Raw genomic sequence first — 18,830 nt, 5'->3', positions numbered from 1 at the left:
CGGTGAAGAACTTGAAGCTTGGCCTTGGTCACTCGGTTGTTGTAGTAGATGCCGAACTTGAGGTTGTGGTAGTGGTTGACTTGCACTTGGTTGTTCAATGGAAGAAGCTTGGCCTTGTGGTGTAGATGGCTCCACGTGGGTGGAACCTAGTCCTTCCCCGGTACTCGTAGAAGGTAGCTCTTGAGGTTGGCGAGTGCCAACACCCATCCTTCCTACGGTATCCGGGGGAATTGCATCTCCTTTCTCACAAGAAGCACTTTGCTCCTCCAAAGATCTATCATCTTCATCAAATGTCACATCACAAAATTCTGCAACCCACCCAATAGACTTATACTCCATCATCATGTTTGAGTGGCTTCAATTAAGGTTCGATTCTCCCTTTTGGCGACCCCCTTTTGTTGGGGAGTGTATGGCGAGGAGTAGTGATGTTGGATTCCTTCTTTGCCGAGGAAGTCATCCAAGGTGTAGTTCTTGAACTCCGTTCCATTGTTGCTCCTTATTGCGAGGATCGTGGTGTTGTACTTGCATTGAACTTGATTGGTAAACTTCATCATGGTCCGTTGAGTCTCACTCTTGTGCTTGAAGAAGAATACCCAACAATAGCGTGAATAGTCATCAGCGATGACGAGGCAATACTTCTTTCCTCCAAGACTTTTCATGAGACGGCGGGCCGAAGAGGTCAACAAGGAGAAGCCCCAAGCACCTTGTGGTAGATATGCTTGTCTTGGCTTTGTGAGGAGCTCCATCCATTTTACCTTCAATGCAAGCCCTACAAACACGATCTTTACAAAAGGAAACATATTCCATTAGTCCGAGAATGTGGCCTCTCGGAGTGTCTTGTTCCACAAGAGGACCACCATATGTTCATCGTAAAAGGTACAAAGACCCAAGCATGCAAAATGAAGAATGAAAAGTACATAGTAACCAATGGTCTCGACAAGGAGGACAATCACTAGTGAAATGTCGGGTGTTACCACCACCTTGCCGAGACCCAATACCTTTGAGCTTGATTGTGTTGTCGCCATAGGAAACGGTAGAAAGAGATGTCTCGAGGTCGACAACAACTTCCTTGCTTCCGGTCATAAGACTTGTGGCTTCAACATCAACCACCCATTTAGCACCACCGGAAGCATAGTCCTTCATGGATCAAGACTTGGATATAGGAACCCATTTTTCAATGGGTCCTATCATGATGTTCCTCTTTATCTTGATCCTCCTTCTTCTCTTCTTATTTGGCTTGATAGCCACTCCTCCTTCATTGCAAGATCCCTCATTGGCTCCATCTCTAGCTTCAAGAGATATGTGCATGCTTAACTCCTCCTCATGAGCTTGGGTGAGAGAGATAATCTCTATTTCCGCCTCCTTCTCAAGCCTCTCCTTTTCCTCAATACGGTCTTGAGCCGCATCAAGTTGAGTCAAGAGTTCCTCAACATGAGTCTTGGTATCCCCTAGCATGTTAGTGGTAGAAGCATCCAAACCCACAATAGATATAGCATTAGAGGAAGATGTAGGTTCAGAAAGGGATATAACCTCCGATGATACCTTTGCCACAAGGCAATGTGAGTTGTTGACGATGAGGTTCTCATTTGGAGAGTCGAAGAGGGAGACGGAGGGAGTGGAGATGGCGATGGTAGCCACTCCCTCTTCCTCCTTGTTCGATCCCTTGTCTTCACGCTCTTCACCTTCATCGGAGGAGTACTCCTCACAGATAATGAAAGCTCTAGGCTTCTTGGTGAAGGAGACCTTGGCGTCACCGAAGTTGGAGGAGAACTTGGAGAATCCTTTGGAGAGGGATTTGAACTTGTCCTTTCGGACGAGCCTTCCACCATTGTCTTCCCTTCTCTCAAAGATACAATCCGCAACAAAATAACTTTTGTCGCTGAAATTGTAGCATGCTCTCCCCCTTTGCTCCTCCCTTGGGCTCTTGGAGGAATATCTTGGAGAGTCACGAGGTAAGTATCTTCTTGGTCTTAAGTTTCTAGTCTTGTTTCCATCCCAAAAGCTCTTGGCGGTGAGGGCCATGTGTTCATGATAATTCATCTTGAGATCATCCGGGCTCCACTCAATGGGATCCTCATCACTTTCACTTGCTCTATGATCCTTCATCTTCAAGGCGAGAATGGGCTTGCGGGTGTTGTGAGCACGTGCAACAAGATCCTCCGCATTCTTCTTGGAGATGTCCAAAGCGATGACTTCGCTAAGGACTTCATAGGGTGTCATAGCATGGAAGGAGGCATTTTGTCGGATGGCCATTAACTTGACTTCCTCATACGGGAGGAGAGCGTTGTAGAATTTCCTCTTGATCCAATGGTCATCCACAAAAGTTGCTCCAAGATCTTGCATTTTTACGGCGAGAGCAATGAGGCGCCGGTACATCTATTCGGGAGATTCTCCTTCAATCATGACGAAGTTGTCGGCCATGTTGTTCACTTCGTCGAAGCGAGAGCTTTGGATGCTCTCATTCCCTAGGAAGAGCTTGTCGAGTTTATTCCATGCTTCCTTGGCGGTCTTGAGGGAGCGGATGTGAGCACGGTCCTTGGGTGTTACGGCCATGTGAATCATGTTGATGGCGGTGGCATTGAGTTGGTCATCCACCACTTCTCTTCTAGTCAATTTCTTTGGATCTCGTGGTGAATAGCCTTCCTCGATGATGCGCCAAAGCTCAGTAGAAGCGCTGCGCACATGAGAACGCATTAAGAATTGCCAATTTTCAAAGCTATTGGATTCAAGTAGCGGTGGTGAACCATGAGACAAAATATGAGGCATAGGTATTGGGACATTTATGGTGTAATCACTTGGTGGAGGCACCGCATGATTACCTCCTAATTGTCCTGCAACCGGTGGTTCATCCTTCCCTTTTGAAGAAGTGCCGACATCCCCAAGTTCCCCTTCTCGAGGTGGTTTTGTCGATTGCGCGACAAAATCAACAAGAGGAAAGGTGTTGCCTTGTTGTGGGGGAACATTGGCACTTGCCTTAGGATCTATGATGGGGGTTGGTTTTGGAGCAATCATCTCCATCATCATAGCCTTCATTTGACTTACAATGGATGACTCCAATTTCTTGAGGTCATCCAAAGTAGCCGGTGTGCTATCGGCGATTGATGGTGGAGGTGATTGCTCACCGGGAAGGGAACCATTCACAACCTTCTCTTGTTCGGCCATTTTTAGGCGGTAAAGCCCGAGCAAGAAAACCTTGCTCTGATACCAATTGAATGGATCGTAGCGAACAAGAGGGGGGGGGGGTGAATGGTCGCTATGCAATTTTTATCCTTTTTCAATTTTAGTGTGATGCGGAAGTAAAGGTGATAGCTTTGATGTTAGAGGTGATCCTAGTATGATCCTAGTCTAGTGCAACAAGCAAAGGAACCAAATACAATAGTAAGGTTAGGGAGCAGGACAACCGGGGAGCGCGGAGACGAGGCGAGGTTTGTTTCCCGCAATTCCTCCCACAAAAGGGAGTACGTCTACGTTGAGGAGGTGCTAGCCTCACACAAGAGGCTAGACGGCCACACCACGAAGGAAGGCCTCACCTTCTTCCTCGAGAGAGCTCCACAAAGGGGCTCCCCCTTCTCCACTAAGGCACCGGTCGAGGAGGTGGTTCCTTCACAAGGTTGGGGCGAGCTCCACAATACTAGGAGGCTCCCAACACCCTATGGGGCTAGCACAACTCCAAGCTAGCCTCCATAGGAGCACTTCCTCCAAGATCCCACAATAGGAACCCTAACAACAAGATCCACTAAGGACTAGATGGTATTGGTGAATTCTCTCTTGGTAGATCAATAGATCGGGGCCTCCACTAGTAGAAAACCTCCCATCCATCTAAGCCTTTAGTACCGGTTCCCTTACGAACCGGTACTAAAGGGGGCATTAATACCGGTTCCGTGCGTGGAACATCAATACCGGTTCGTTATGGACCTTTAATACCGGTTCGTAACACGAACCGGTATTAAAGGGTTTGGGCCCGATTTCCAGGTGGTGGTGGGGCCAGGGTTGCACCTTTAGTACCGGTTCGTGTAAGGAACCGGTACTAAAGGGTCTGTGCCCTATATGAGCGCGCGGCAGCGCCCGAGCTCCCTGCATATCTCATTCTCACTTCTCCTCTCACATTTCCAAATATTTTGCACCTCTCACACTCCAATAATCTTTATTTTTCTCCACCATTTTAACAAGATTAACGGCATACATCTATCCAAGGGTTAGCAATATCATCCTTCCTTCCGGCGTTCCTAATTTAGCTCAGTTCTTTGGTAGTTTTAACTCGTACTATTTTTGTAGTGCAAGCAAGGTGTTCGATGAAATGCCTAAGTTAGTGATTTTATTTTTTTATATGCAATTTGAGCTGAAATTATGGTATGTTTTGTAGGTTTTAATTAGTATCATCCCCGTCCTTACCGCTGTCGATCGCCAGCGTCGTCCCCTAGCCGGCACGGTACCACCTCGGTGAGCCCCTCTTCTTTTTTATAAAAAACAATTAGTTTTATGTGATGAACTTAAATATTAATTAAGTTGGTCACTCATATATCCATGATGTTGTGTATTTAATGATTTTTGATATACATATAAAATGCAGATGAGTCGACAATGGATGTACGGTGACCGGTGCCATCCCGAGTTCATTATCGGCATGCATTATTTTCTCAACGTGGCTGAGGCAAACAAAGCGGTCGAATGGTTTCATGTATTGTCCATGTAGTTCCTGTAAGAATATGAAGGATTACTCTACCTCGAAGACCCTTCACGTCCACCTGCTGGAGAACGGTTTCATGCCCAGCTATAATTGTTGGACCAAGCACGGAGAAAGAGGGGTTATATTGGAAGACAACGAAGAAGAAGAGGATAGTGACAACTATCCCTTATTCACTGAAGACGGTGGTAGTAGAATGGGGGAAGACGAAGCTGAAGAAGAGCCCATTTTCGATGAGCCGATTTTTGATGACCCGGATGACGATTTGGGTCGGGCCATTCTTGATGCGAAGATGAACTGCGGAAATGAAAAGGAGAGGTTGAAGTTGGAGAAAATGTTAGAGGATCACAACAAACTGTTGTACCCAAATTGCAAAAATGGTCAGAAAAAGCTGGGTACCACGCTGGAATTGCTGCAGTGGAAGGCAGAGAATGGTACTTCTGACAAGGGATTTGAAAAGTTGCTGAAAATAATAAAGAAGATGCTTCCAGGGGAGAACGTGTTGCCCTCTAGCACGTACGAAGCAAAGAAGGTTGTCTGCCCTCTAGGATTAGAGGTGCAGAAGATACATGCATGCATCAATGACTGCATCCTCTACCGCGGGGAGTACGAGAATTTGAATGCATGCCCGGTATGTAGTGCATTGAGGTATAAGATCAGGCGAGATGACCCCGGCGATGTTGAGGGTGAGTCCGCCCCCGGGAAGAGGGTTCCTGCGAAGGTGATGTGGTATGCTCCTATAATACCACGGTTGAAACGTTTGTTCCAGAACAAAGAGCATGCCAAGTTGTTGCGATGGCACAAAGAGGACCGTAAGAAAGATGTGATGCTGAGACACCCCGCTGACGGGTCGCAGTGGAGAAAAATCGACAGAGAGTTCAAGTCATTTTCAGATGACGCAAGGAACTTAAGATTTGGTCTAAGTACAGATGGCTTTAATCCTTTCGGGAGCAGAGCTCAGTCATAGCACTGGCCAGTGACTCTATGTATCTATAACCTTCCTCCTTGGTTGTGCATGAAGCGGAAGTTCATTATGATGCAGTGCTCATCCAGGGGCCCGAAGCAACCCTAAGAACGACATTGATGTGTACCGAGGCCATTGGTTGAAGAACTTTTAGAGTTGTGGCGTGACGAAGGTGTACCTGTGTGGGATGAGCACGAACAAAAGGAATTTAACCTACGAGCGTTGTTATTTGTAACCATCAATGATTGGCCTGCTCTTGGTAACATTTCAGGGCAGTCAAACAAGGGATACAATGCATGCACACACTGTTTAGGTGAGACTGACAATAATTATTTGGGAAACAAGAATGTGTACCTGGGCATCGTCGATTTCTTCCAAAACAACATCACGTAAGAAAGAGAGGAAAGCATTTCAGAGGTGAGTGCAGATAACCGAACGAAGCCTACCCGCCCTACTGGGGAAGTTATATATGATATGGTCAAGGATTTAAAAGTGATCTTTGGAAAGGGTCCCGGCGGACAATCTGTTCCGCATGATGTTGACGGACACGTACCCATGTGGAAGAAGAAGTCGATATTTTGGGAGCTACCCTACTGGAAATTCTTAGAGGTTCACTCTGCAATCGACGTGATGCACGTGACGAAAAATCTTTGCGTGAACCTGCTAAACTTCTTGGGCGTGTATGGGAAGACAAAAGATACACCGGATGCACGGCAGGACCAGCAAAGTATCCACGAAGGAAACAACCTGAATCCAGAGAAGTATCAAGGTCCTGCCAGCCTACGCTCTTACCAAAGAGGAGAAGGAGATCTTTTTTGAAGTCCTGAGTAGCATCAAGGTCCCGTCTCGGCTTCTCGTCGAATATAAAGGGAATAATAAACATGTCGGAGAAAAAGTTTCAAAACCTAAAGTCTCATGACTGCCACGTGATTATGACACAATTACTTCCAGTTGCATTGAGGGGGCTTCTGCCGGAAAATGTTCGAGTACCCATTGTGAAGCTATGTGTGTTCCTCAATGCAATTTCTCAGAAGGTGATCAATCCACTTACTCTACAAAATTTACAGAAGGATGTGGTCCAATGTCTAGTCAGCTTCGAGTTGGTGTTCCCACCATCCTTCTTCAATATTATGACACATCTCCTAGTTCACCTGGTCGAAGAGATTGGCGTTCTCGTTCCTGTATTTCTACACAACATGTTCCCCTTTGAGAGATTCATGGGAGTCTTAAAGAAGTACGTTCATAACCGTGCTAGGCCAGAAGGAAGCATCTCCAAGGGCTATGGAACAGAGGAGGTCATTGAGTTTTGTGTTGACTTTATTCCTGACCTTAAGCCGATCGGTGTTCCTGAATCGCGCTATGAGGGGAGACTGCGTGGAAAAGGCACGCTAGGAAAGAAATCAGCAACGTGTATGGACGGACATTCTTTCACTCAAGCACACTACACAGTTCTACATAATTCCATCTTGGTGGCTCCGTACAAAGAGGAACACAAGGAGATCTTACGCTCTAAATACCCGGAGCAACGTGAAGATTGGATTGATGGAGAACACATGAAGACTTTCGGCGGTTGGTTGCAAACACGTCTCATGAATGTCACCGATGAAGAGCAGCTGTACTTGTTGGCCAAGCAACCATCTTCTACTATATCGACTTTTCAAGGGTACGAGATTAATGGGAACACATTTTACACTTTCGCCCAAGACAAAAAGAGCACCAACCAAAACAGTGGTGTCCGCTTTGATGCAGAAGATGGCAATGGGAACAAGGTCACATATTATGGGTACATAGAGGAGATATGGGAACTTGACTATGGACCTAATTTCAAGGTCCCTTTGTTCCGGTGCAAATGGTTCAACCTGAAAGACGGGGTACAGGTAGACCCGCAGTACGGAATGACTACAGTGGATTTCAAGAATCTAGGGTACGACACCGAACCATTCGTCCTAGCCAGTGAAGTGGCTCAGGTTTTTTATGTGAAGGATATGTCTAGCAAACCGAAAAAAAGAAAAGAAAGGCAAGAGGACACATCATACGATGAGCCAAAGCGGCACATAGTTCTTTCAGGAAAAAGAAACATCGTGGGAGTAGAGGACAAGACAGACATGTCCGAAGATTATAATAAGTCTGACGATATTCCACCCTTCAAGGTAAAAATTGACCCAAGCATCATCTTAAACAATGAAGATTGTCCATGGTTGCATCGCAGTAAGAAGAAAGGGAAACGGGCGAAGAAAACTCAGAAGACTAGCTAGCTACATATAGGGATCATAACTTGTGTATCTCAATATGGAAATCACTTTTGTGTAATAATGTTATTGTATGTAAGATATTAACAATGGAGATGGTTGGCTTGTTTTACTAGTTAAGTCACGGGCGTCGTGCGCTACATACTTTATCTCATCGAGCAGAGCTTCCTTATCCCGCCGACAGCTTTAGTACCGGTTGGACCCACCAACCGGTACTAAAGGTTACCCACGCGTCCTTATCCCACCGACAGGGCGTCGTGCGCTACATACTTTATCTCATCGAGCAGGGCGTCCTTATCCTGCCGACAGCTTTAGTACCGGTTGCACCCACCAACCGGTACTAAAGGTTTGCCTCTGTCTTCCCGCCTATTTTCTTACCGCGCTTGCCACACGTTCCCGCCTCTCGTTTTCCCGCCATTTTTTCACTATATATATGTAGGCTTGGCCACCATTTACATATCACATCTAGACTCATATCTGCAAACCTCATCATTCTCTCCCATGGCTTCCATCGCATCTCTAACCCCCCGGGAGGCGGAGGCGCTTTGCGCCTCGAACTACCCCTGCCCGCCGGGCTACCGCGTCCCGACCGGCTGGTTGCTAAGCGTCGGAGGCGTACCGGTCCCTCCAGTCCCTCTAGGTGTGGCGCGCGAGATGGCCATCACGAACCACTACTACTTCGAGCTCACGCCAGAGCAGCGGAGGAATCCCCAGTGGCATCCCGACTACAGCCCGACTTGGGAAAGCTTCTTCATCGGCGTGAGAGGGCGCTTGCCAGGCACGAGGAGGGCGGCCCGCCTCCTTCGAACTTCAACGAGGCCGGCCGTCGGCTGTGGTGGCACGGCCGGACTCTCCAGGGCGTCATGGCCTACCGTGGCCCCCGCCTGCGCTACCCTCAGTCCCAGCCCACGCGTGCTCTCCCGCCGAGGTTCGACTACCGCGACCCCGATGCCAGCGACGATGATGACGGCGACTACGACGACTACAGTGGCGAGTACTATAGGGCTAGGCACGAGTATGACTGAATCTTAAGGTGGCGGTCGGCTATGTGTACCCAAATCTGGCCATGTATCTTAATTTTCAGTTGAGCTATGTACTTTTAATTCGAGTTCAATCGTAATAAATTTTTATTCCCGCCCCTTTCTTTCCCGCCTTTTTTCTCCCACGCGCGGCGTCGTGGCGGGAAACTTAAAAGAAAAGGAACATAAAAAGAAAAAAGAAAAGAAACATACAAGAAAATAAAAAAAAAGAAAAGAAAAAGAAACAGAAAAAAAGAAAAGAAAGAGAAAAGAAAAAAGAAATAGAAAAGCAAAAGCAAAAGAAAAGAAAAAAAGAGAAATAGAAAGAAATAGAAAATAATAAATAGAAAAGAAAAGAAACATAAAGGAAACGAAAAAAGAAAAGAAAAAGAAACAGAAAAGAAAGAAGAAACAGAATAGAAAAAAAAATAGAAAAGAAACATCAAAAGAAAAGAAAACAGTAAAAGAAAACAAAAAACAAAAAAAACCCTTTGGTACCGGTTGGTACCACCAACCGGTACGAAAGACCTTTCGTACTGGTTGGTGGTACCAACCGGTACCAAAGGGGTTCGCCTCGTTCCCTTAGCCGCGCAGCACCAATTTTGGTGCCAGAACACCACACATCTCCACCACACACCGAAGCCGCACGCGCCGCCGTGTCCGCCGTTGTCGCCAAGGACCCCGAAGCCTCGCCATCGCCGCCGTGTCCGCCGTCGTCGCCACGCGCTCACCGTCGCCACGAGGACCACGCCATCGTCACCCGCCGCTCCCCCCTCCGCCGGCAACCAGGTGAGCGTTTCCCCACTCGATCCCCTTCTTCTCCCCTCCTCCGGCCGGAAGCGCCTCCCGCCACAGCGGCCACCGCCTACGCCGCAGCGCCTCCCTGCTCCAACCGCCGCCGACGCCGCAGCAATGGAGCAGCTAGCGCCCATCTGCGTGCAGTGGCGCGTGCCGCGGCGCCCTCAACCGCGGCCGCCCACCAGTTGTTCGACGAAATGGCCGGCTGCCCCTCACCTTGCCGTCGACGCGCCCCCGAGACGCGCGCGACCTTGGTCTAGTTCACAACGGCGAGGGAGAGGTGGTCGACCGCCATCCCAGCGTCGCGCCGCGCATGCGGGTGTTGGGCAGGGGAAGTGAGGAGCTCGGGAGCGGCGGCACCGCGCCCAGCACGCCAATGGCGGCGCGGTTCTCCTCGGCGATGCGCATCTTGTTGGCCAGCTCGAGGGGGAGGTTCACTAGCGCGGCATCGCTGCAGGGACTCACGCAGCTGCCGGCCATGGTGACTTCGGCCTCGGCGTCCGAGCAGCGGCCCACGGGTCAGACGGCTGCGGTGCTGCAGCAGGAGGCCGCTGTTGCGTGCGGTGGAGTCGGAGGGCTTCTGCGCGCGACGCTACGACGCGGGTGTGCTGGTGCGGGGCGTCGTGGCCCATAGCTTCTGTTGACGCAGAGGTCGAGGCCGCTGCACGTGGACGCGGACGCAGCTTTGCCCAGAAGACGGATGGGGGCGCGCAGCGGACGCGGGCGCAGCTTTGCCCGGAAGACGGACGGGGGTCGCGCGCTTCTCGGGGGCGCCCATGGCCCTGCTCAGGAACCCCAAGATGTCGAAAGTGCAGGTCGGGCGGGAGGAGGTGGAGAGAGGGGTGGCCGCGCTTGGGTGCCATTTGTGTGTCCGTAGTTACATGTGAACTCGCAAAGACTTCGGGATTAGCTGGCCAGTACTGTGTCCGTTGTTATCCATAATGTTCATATATTGCCAAAACGCATCCATTCTACATTATTTGAGCACTGAATTTCGAAGTTGATTTTGTCTCTGCAAATGAACTGCAAGATTGTTAGGAGGTATGGTCGTGCCGAGTTCTTTTATCATGAATATTAAACTAAATAAAAAAAATGTAGGGAAACAGAGCAAAGTGTTCTATTTGTTGGCATGGATTGGAATTGATAGTTCTTGAAGTACATAAACATATGAACATCACAAGGTGAAATCTGGATAAATAGAAAGTACCACAACTAAGTTTTTTTAAGGGCATGCTTGTGTTTTTGTTTGGCATATTCATTTCAAAAGGAGGGCATATGTGTTTGTATTTCACAGGATTATGCTATTAATTGCTTTCTTCATTTTGCAGTGACATTGAGGTATGAAGGACGGCACCTTCGTCCGAGATGAGGAGGGGGAAGAAGCGGTGCAGAAATTGATCTATGAGAGTGCCCGTGGTCCGGAACCCGACGATGGAGATGACAACGAGTTCCAAGACTTTCTGAATGATTTTGGCGAGGGACTTGAGTCTGAACAAGTTAAAAAAGACAATGAAGTGTCCATCACAAACTCCGGCGAGGTGTATATCTATGTATCAATTAGTCTGTGTTCATCCCTAGATGCATTCATTTATTTGTATTGCAATTATTAACGAATATTTTTTTCTTTTAGCCTTCTGGATCATCGAGCAAGTCTGTTAGAACAAAACGAGGCCCGACGCGGGTGCTAAAGGGCGAGGGCAGGTTAGCCCTCACGGCATTCAAGGATAATGGTGAACCAGTTCATCCTAAGGAGTTTTGCCGCAAATTTACAAGTCAATCCGGAGTTATTGTTAGGGACCATGTACCGATCAGCATTCAAGAGTGGCATAAGCCGAAGAACCCGGAGAGTGGTGCTAGTTATGTCAACGACACGATGAAAAAATTTCTTTGGGACACGCTACTGACAAAGTTCAGCCTACCGGAAGACATGACGGAAGGCCAGAAGAATAAAGTCAAGGAATGGACATTGAAGAAGATGGCCATACAATTCCAGAGCTTCAAGAAAAATTTATGGGACAAATATAAGAATGAAGATCCAAAGATTCGATGATAATCTAGTGAAGATAAAAGATCACTGGGCCGCATTTAAGGAGTATAAGAAATCGTCTACTTTTGTGTCCCGATCGAAGAAAAATACCGAAAATGCTGCAAAGAAGAAACTTCCGCATCATTTGGGGTCAGGTGGCTACAAGAGTGCCATTCCGAAGTGGACAGCATTTGAGAATAAACTGATGGATCATGGAATCACTCCACGGACATGGGACTGGCCCGAACGGTCCAAGTTATGGTTGTTCGCTCATGGGGCAGGGTTGGACCCAAAGACAGGGCTGATCGTTGCGAAGGGAAAATGGAAGGAAAAAATTGAGGCAATTGTACCGAAGCTTGTAGATGCAATTGAAAAGGTCAGAAAGGGAGAGTACATTCCCGATCGAGAGAATGACGAGCTGACACTCGCTCTGGGGAACCCTGAACATGTTGGACGGGTACGAGCTCGCCCAGGTCTCACCATGAAGGAAGCGTGGCCGGACAGCGCTGACACTTATAGAAGCCGTTCGCGAAAGAAGAAGAAGGACGCCGACATTGTAACGGAATTGTTAACTAGGGTGGAGGCTCTTGAGAGAAATCAGAGGGCACCTGATCAGCCGCTGTTTCTACAGGATCCACAAGCCGATGCTGCCCCATCTCAGCAAAGAAGCAGTGTCGGTTCCTCGCATCTTGACGGATGTGGAGGAAGCTACCCCGTGGATTATGTCACGGAGAAGACAGATTGCAAGCTACATATGTTATTCAGGACCACGTCCGTTAAGGTGGCGGTCGGCTATGTGTACCCAAGTGAAGATGGAGCAATGCACCATCATATGCCCATTCCACCTGGCTGTGTTCGTGTCGGGGTGGATGAAGTTGTTCCGGGTTTTGAAACAGTGGAGCTTGATATTCCTAGAGGTGAAGATGAGAGGACACTGGCCGATGTCAAGCACGGTTTCGCCCTATGGCCGAAGAAGTACGTCGTCCTTTTGCAAAGGCCACCGACTCCTACACATGAGCAGCAAATGCCATCGACTCCTCCTGGTGGCAGTCCTGGTGAGCAGCCAAGTCCACACCTAACTGAGAGGGACCCGCCGTGAGTCCACCATCTCGAGATCCTCCGCGACGTAAGACAGCATCCGTTAAGCGGAACGGTACACCGCCTAGGAAGAAAGCTAGAAAGGAGAAACAACTGCCGCCTACTGAGAAGTTACCTTGGGAAAAAACTCCAGAGGAAAACGCGGAGGCCGTTCAGGCCGAGTTGAAGAAATGGTTTGCACCGAAAGTGCCAGAGATACCTTTCGAGAAGACACTAGATCCGGTGAAAGTTGTGCGTACCGTTGACAATCTATATGACCCTGTACCATCGCCGCCATCTGACTATGCGCATTCTATTGAAAGGTCGTATGACAAGATGATCGAGGCGACAAAACCCGTTCAATCGGGTATCAGGGAGATAAAAGGGATACACAGTGTCTACCAGCTCGGACAACAACCCGTTCAATCGGTCGCCCCTCTCAAGGTGTTTGACGGGAAGACCGTTCAAAGTTCTCGACAAGATGCAACTGATTACGCCTTCGCTGAACGAGCATATCAGTTTGTTCAAGGGAAAGATTTGGTCGAGAATCTCAGGAAGGTACCAACATGTATGCGTAACTTGCATTCGTGGTACCTTAAGGCCTCAAAGGAAGGGATAGAGACTATCATGGTGCGAGTTAGGGAAGAGCACTACTTCCAGGAGTACTGTGTGAACGTTGACTTCGCCGAACTCTTTCAGTTATACAATCTCCGGGCCCTCGACAAATCAATCATCAGTTGCTATTGTCTGTAAGTGATTTATTTATTTAATTTGAGAAGTCTTTAGCTCAGCTCATTCATTGTCTGCAGATTATAATCTTTTGTGCGCTATATTATGCAGATCGAAGATGCTCGAATGCAAAAGGGACGATATCACAGACATTGGGTTCATTGACCCACACACAATGCATGTTAAAACCATAGAGAATCCCCTCTATAACAAGGATACACCGCAGACTTTGCTAAGGTTTTTGAAGCGACAACGTGACAAAAAGCTAATAATTTGGCCTTACAACTTCGAGTGAGTCTTACTGTCTTATAACACATTATATTTTGCTCACCGTATGTCAAAATTTTAACTACTGACTTATATATATGACACTACATATTGAAACGTGCGTAGGTTTCACTTTATTCTTCTCGTCATCAATTTGGAAATTGGAGAAGTTGAAGTCTTTGACTCACTAAGCAAAAAATCGGAACTATACGTGTCTTGTTTTTTAATGCTCAGAAGGTAATTTTAATTCTTATCGGTTTGTTTCATTAATTTCCTACTTTGAACTAATTGATGACTCTTTTATGCATTTTCTTTTGTCGAGCAGCGTATGGCAAACTTTCATCAAGGAAGATACGTCCCGTGAATGGACACCGAAGCTGCGATGGCGTGCGAAAGTAAGTAGTACTACCTAGGTCCACACACCTTTTAATTATCATACTTGACTATTGTTTGATTGAATTATATTCTTGTAAAGAAATGCCCGCAACAACCTCCTGGGACCGATCTCTCGTGGATTCTTCGTTTGCGAGTACATCCGCAGAATTGTCATGAGAGAACGAATAATGAAAGAAATAAAGAGGTACAAAAACAATCTTCACAAATTTGTTTTGTTATCATAAGTTGTGCTGAGTTTCAGTAATAGTTGTTTCATGTATTCATTTGTATCTTATTCTTTTATAGTTGGCAAGAAAGCGGAACAAGCTCTCAATCGATGACCGCTTCATAGCAATAGGCGAGGAATTGGCGGGATTTTTCCTTCGGGACGTCATACCACCACTCGCAGAGTACCACTATGAATGAAGATGTACATGTTACATATATAGTTGACTCGAAGAGTACCACTATGCTACATGTAATAGACATATATAGAGTACGCCTCGGAGAGTACCACTATGCATGAAGATCGATCTTCATGCATAGTGCTACTTAATTTGCGATCTTATGCAATAACATGTGTGTTATATTATATGCACCAACTTGCTATGCATCATCTTGATCTTCATGTACTACCTAAACCCAAACGCGTTTCTGGTGCATCGACGCGATATGAAACAAACCGATATCCCTAAACCCCTCCAAAAACCCTAAAAACCAATTCTTCAGCGCGCGGCAGAGATTTGGGCAAATTCCCTGCCGCGGGTGGGAACCTTTGGTACCGGTTCGTATTACCAACCGGTACCAAAGCTCCTTGGCCCTGAGCTCTCCTGGTGGCCCACGTGGAGGGCCTTTTATACCGGTTCGTAAGCAACCGGTACGAAAGGGGGGGGCCTTTAGTGCCGGATAATTAATACCGGTTGCTCAACCGGTACTAATGCCCCTCTGGAACCGGTACTGATGAGAGATTTTCTACTAGTGCTCCTCCACCACTCCTCCAAATTTGGGCAAGATTGATTGGGTAGGTGGGGAGATCCTCAAGGTTTGAGCTCAGCAACAATGGAGGAGAGAGAGAGAAGAGCTGAAAACGAGCTGGGGAAGAAGGGGCCTTTATATAGGTCCCTGATACGTCTCCAACGTATCTATAATTTCTTATGTTCCATGCTTGTTTTATGAAAATACCTACATGTTTTGCTCACACTTTATAATGATTTTATGCATTTTCCGGAACTAACCTATTAACAAGATGCCGAGGTGCTAGTTCCTGTTTTCTGCTGTTTTTGGTTCCAGAAAGGCTGTTCGGGCAATATTTTCGGAATTCGACAAAACAAAAGCCAAACATCTTATTTCACCGAGACGGACCAGAACACCGAAGGGGAGCCGGAGAGGAGGCCCAGGGCCCCCACACCACACTCGGGCGCGGCCTAGGAGGGGGGCGCGCCGCCCTATGGGGTGGGCCCCCCAGGCACCCCCTTGCGCCGCCTCTTCGCCTATAAAATCCCTCGCGACCTAAAAACCCAAAAACAATTGACGAAACTCTAGAAAGACTCCAGGGACGCCGCCGCCATCGCGAAACTCTGTTTTGGGGGACAAAAGTCTCTGTTCCGGCACGCCGCCGGGACGGGGAATTGCCCCCGGAGTCATCTCCATCGACAGCACTGCCATCTTCATCGTCGTTGCTGTCTCCCATGATGAGGAGGGAGTAGTTCTCCCCCGAGGCTGAGGGCTCTACCGGTAGCTATGTGGTTCATCTCTCTCTCCCATGGTGTGATCTTTATGTGATCATGAGCTTTGTATCACTATTAATCTATGTGCTACTCTAGTGATGTTATTAAAGTAGTCTATTCCTCCTCCATGATGTAAAGTTGACAGTGTGTGCATCATGTAGTACTTGGCATAGGTTATGATTGTAATCTCTTGTAGATTATGAAGTTAACTATTACCATGATAGTATTGATGTGATCTATACCCCCTTTCATAGCTATTGTTGACAGTGTGTATGCTATGTTAGTACTCGGTCTAAATTGCAACGGTCTATTATGCACTCTAGAGGTTACATTAATATGAACTCCGGATGTTGTGGAGCTTGTTTACTCCGGCTTGAGGTGTGCTCTTGTAGCCCTACACAATGAATGGTGTTTGTTATCCAACAAGAGATTGTTAGAGAGTAGCATTTATTTATTCAGTTATGTGATCATTGTTGAGAGTGTCCACTAGTGAAAGTATGATCCCTAGGCCTTGTTTCTAAGCATTGAAACACCGTTTCCAACAAGTTCTGTTACATGTTTGCTTGCTGCCATTTTTATTTCAGATTGCAATTGCTACTTACAATCATCCATATTACTTGTATTTCACTATCTCTTCGCCGAACTAGTCACCTATACATCTGACAAGTGTATTAGGTGTGTTGGGGACACAAGAGACTTCTTGTATCTTAATTGCAGGGTTGCTTGAGAGGGATATCCTTGACCTCTACCTCCCTGAGTTCGATAAACCTTGGGTGATCTACTTAAGGGAAACTTGCTGCTGTTCTACAAACCTCTGCTCTTGGAGGCCCAACACTGTCTACAGGTATAGAAGCGTGCGTAGACATCAAGCTATTTTCTGGCGCTGTTGCTGGGGAGGTAAGGTAAAAGGTATTCACATCCTCTGACTACTAAGCTATTTCCTAGCACTGTTTCCGGTGTGTGAGTGCTCGAAGCTATTTCCTTTAGATCCTGCAATTGCATCTTTTTGTTTCTTGTTTTTATTTTTCACTAGTTAGGCATAATGGAAAACAACAGTGAGCTTTTTAATCTATTTCCTGAAATAAGACATGAATTATGTGATGCGAAAATTAAAAAACCTATGCAACCTTATTTGCATGCTAGTAGCAATGTTATTAGTATGAACGAAATTACTGCTAATGCTATGGAGAAGTCTAAGCTTGGGGAAGCTAGTTTTTATGATCTTTTTAGCTTCCCATCTTTAGGGGAGAAAATTTGCTCTGATAATACTTTATCTCCCATATGCGATAACTCTAATGATGCTTGTGATATTTTAAATCCACCTACTGAAAGTATTCCTTTCAAGATACCCATGAAAATTATTGAACGTGTTATGGATAACCGCTATGAAGGGGATGGAACTGTCCATCCTGGAGATCATTTACTATTTTTGCATGATTTATGCGGGTTATTCAAGTGTGCAGGTATCTCTATGGATGAAGTGAGGAAGAAACTATTCTCTATGTCGCTGTCTGGTAAAGCGGCGCATTGGTATAAATTGCTGAAGAATAGGCATTCTCTTGATTGGGAGGATATTATGCCTCTATTTTATTCTAAATTCTATCCTCCAAGTGAAATTCACAAAGACCGAAACCGCATATATAATTTCTGGTCTCATGATGGAGAGAGTATTGCCCAAGCATGGGGAGATTGAAGTCTTTAATGCTCAAATGCCCCATTCATGAGCTTCCTGGTAATATCATCATTGATAATTTCTATGCAAGACTTTCTTTTCAAGATAAAACCTTGCTGGATACTACTTGTTCTGGATCATTCATGCGCAATAAAGAAGAGTTTAAATGGGACCTTCTTGATCGGATTCAGGAGAACGCTGAAGATTGGGAGAACGACAAAGGTAAAGAATCAGGTATAAACTATGAATATGAATGCATTAAGTCTTTCATTGAAACTGTTGATTTTCAAGAGCTTAGTGCTAAATATGGTCTTGATCCTCAAATTATGGTCGATTGCTATAAAGCCTTTGCTTCTCATATTAATGTTCCTAAAGAAAATTGGTACATGTATCATGAACCTTTTAAAGACACTTGCATGGAAAATGAAATTGTTGATAATGATTGCAATAAACATGCCCAAACTTCTGAAAATACTATTTCTTATAAGCATGTTAATTTTTGTGGAATGCATAGACCTTGTGGAATTAATCAAATCGAAGATGAATATTGTATCCATCATAGGAATGAAAAAACTAGAAAGTGGTCTAGGGCTCTAGATAATCTTGGTGAAAAAGTTTGTGCCCTCTATCCTTTTATTTGTGAACTTTGCCATAGAGTGGGTCATTTTAATTTTCAATGCTCCTCCAATGATAATTCGAACCTCATGAGTGCTGCAAATTTGTATTGTGATGATGAAATTACTCCTAATCAGCATGATGAACTTACTTTATTTTTGTGGTGTGAAGAGTTATCAAGAAAAATTTCTTTGTTAGATATGAATGATCTTGATATTAATAGTGTCCTGCATGGGTGTCTTTCTTATTACATTGATAATTGCCATACAAATACTTACATACAAAATATTTTAGAAGATGACACTTTGCCAAAATATGATAGGACCGCTGTGTGTTTTGAACTTATTAATGAAAAGGAGGAATCCTCCCAAGTTTCTTCTATTGTTTCTGGAAATAAATCAGGTTATGTGGAGAAGCCTCCCATCAAGCCTCTCCCTCCTAAAGAAGGGAACGAGGAGAAGGAGAAGAAGAAGAAGAATGGAACGAAGAAGAAGAAGAAGAGGGGGAATAAAAAGAAAGAGGTAACGGCATATCCCCGCGTGTATGAGATAACGATAGGTAACCGTAAGTATGTTGCTCCTAATGATTATTATGATAATGAATCTGAGTACAATGATCTTCCTATGCC

Source organism: Lolium perenne, chromosome 2 (assembly GCF_019359855.2).
Source record: "Lolium perenne isolate Kyuss_39 chromosome 2, Kyuss_2.0, whole genome shotgun sequence".
NCBI classification, from domain to species: Eukaryota; Viridiplantae; Streptophyta; class Magnoliopsida; order Poales; family Poaceae; genus Lolium; species Lolium perenne.
The sequence above is the reverse complement of the archived record's forward strand: the minus strand, read 5'-3'. Positions refer to the sequence as shown.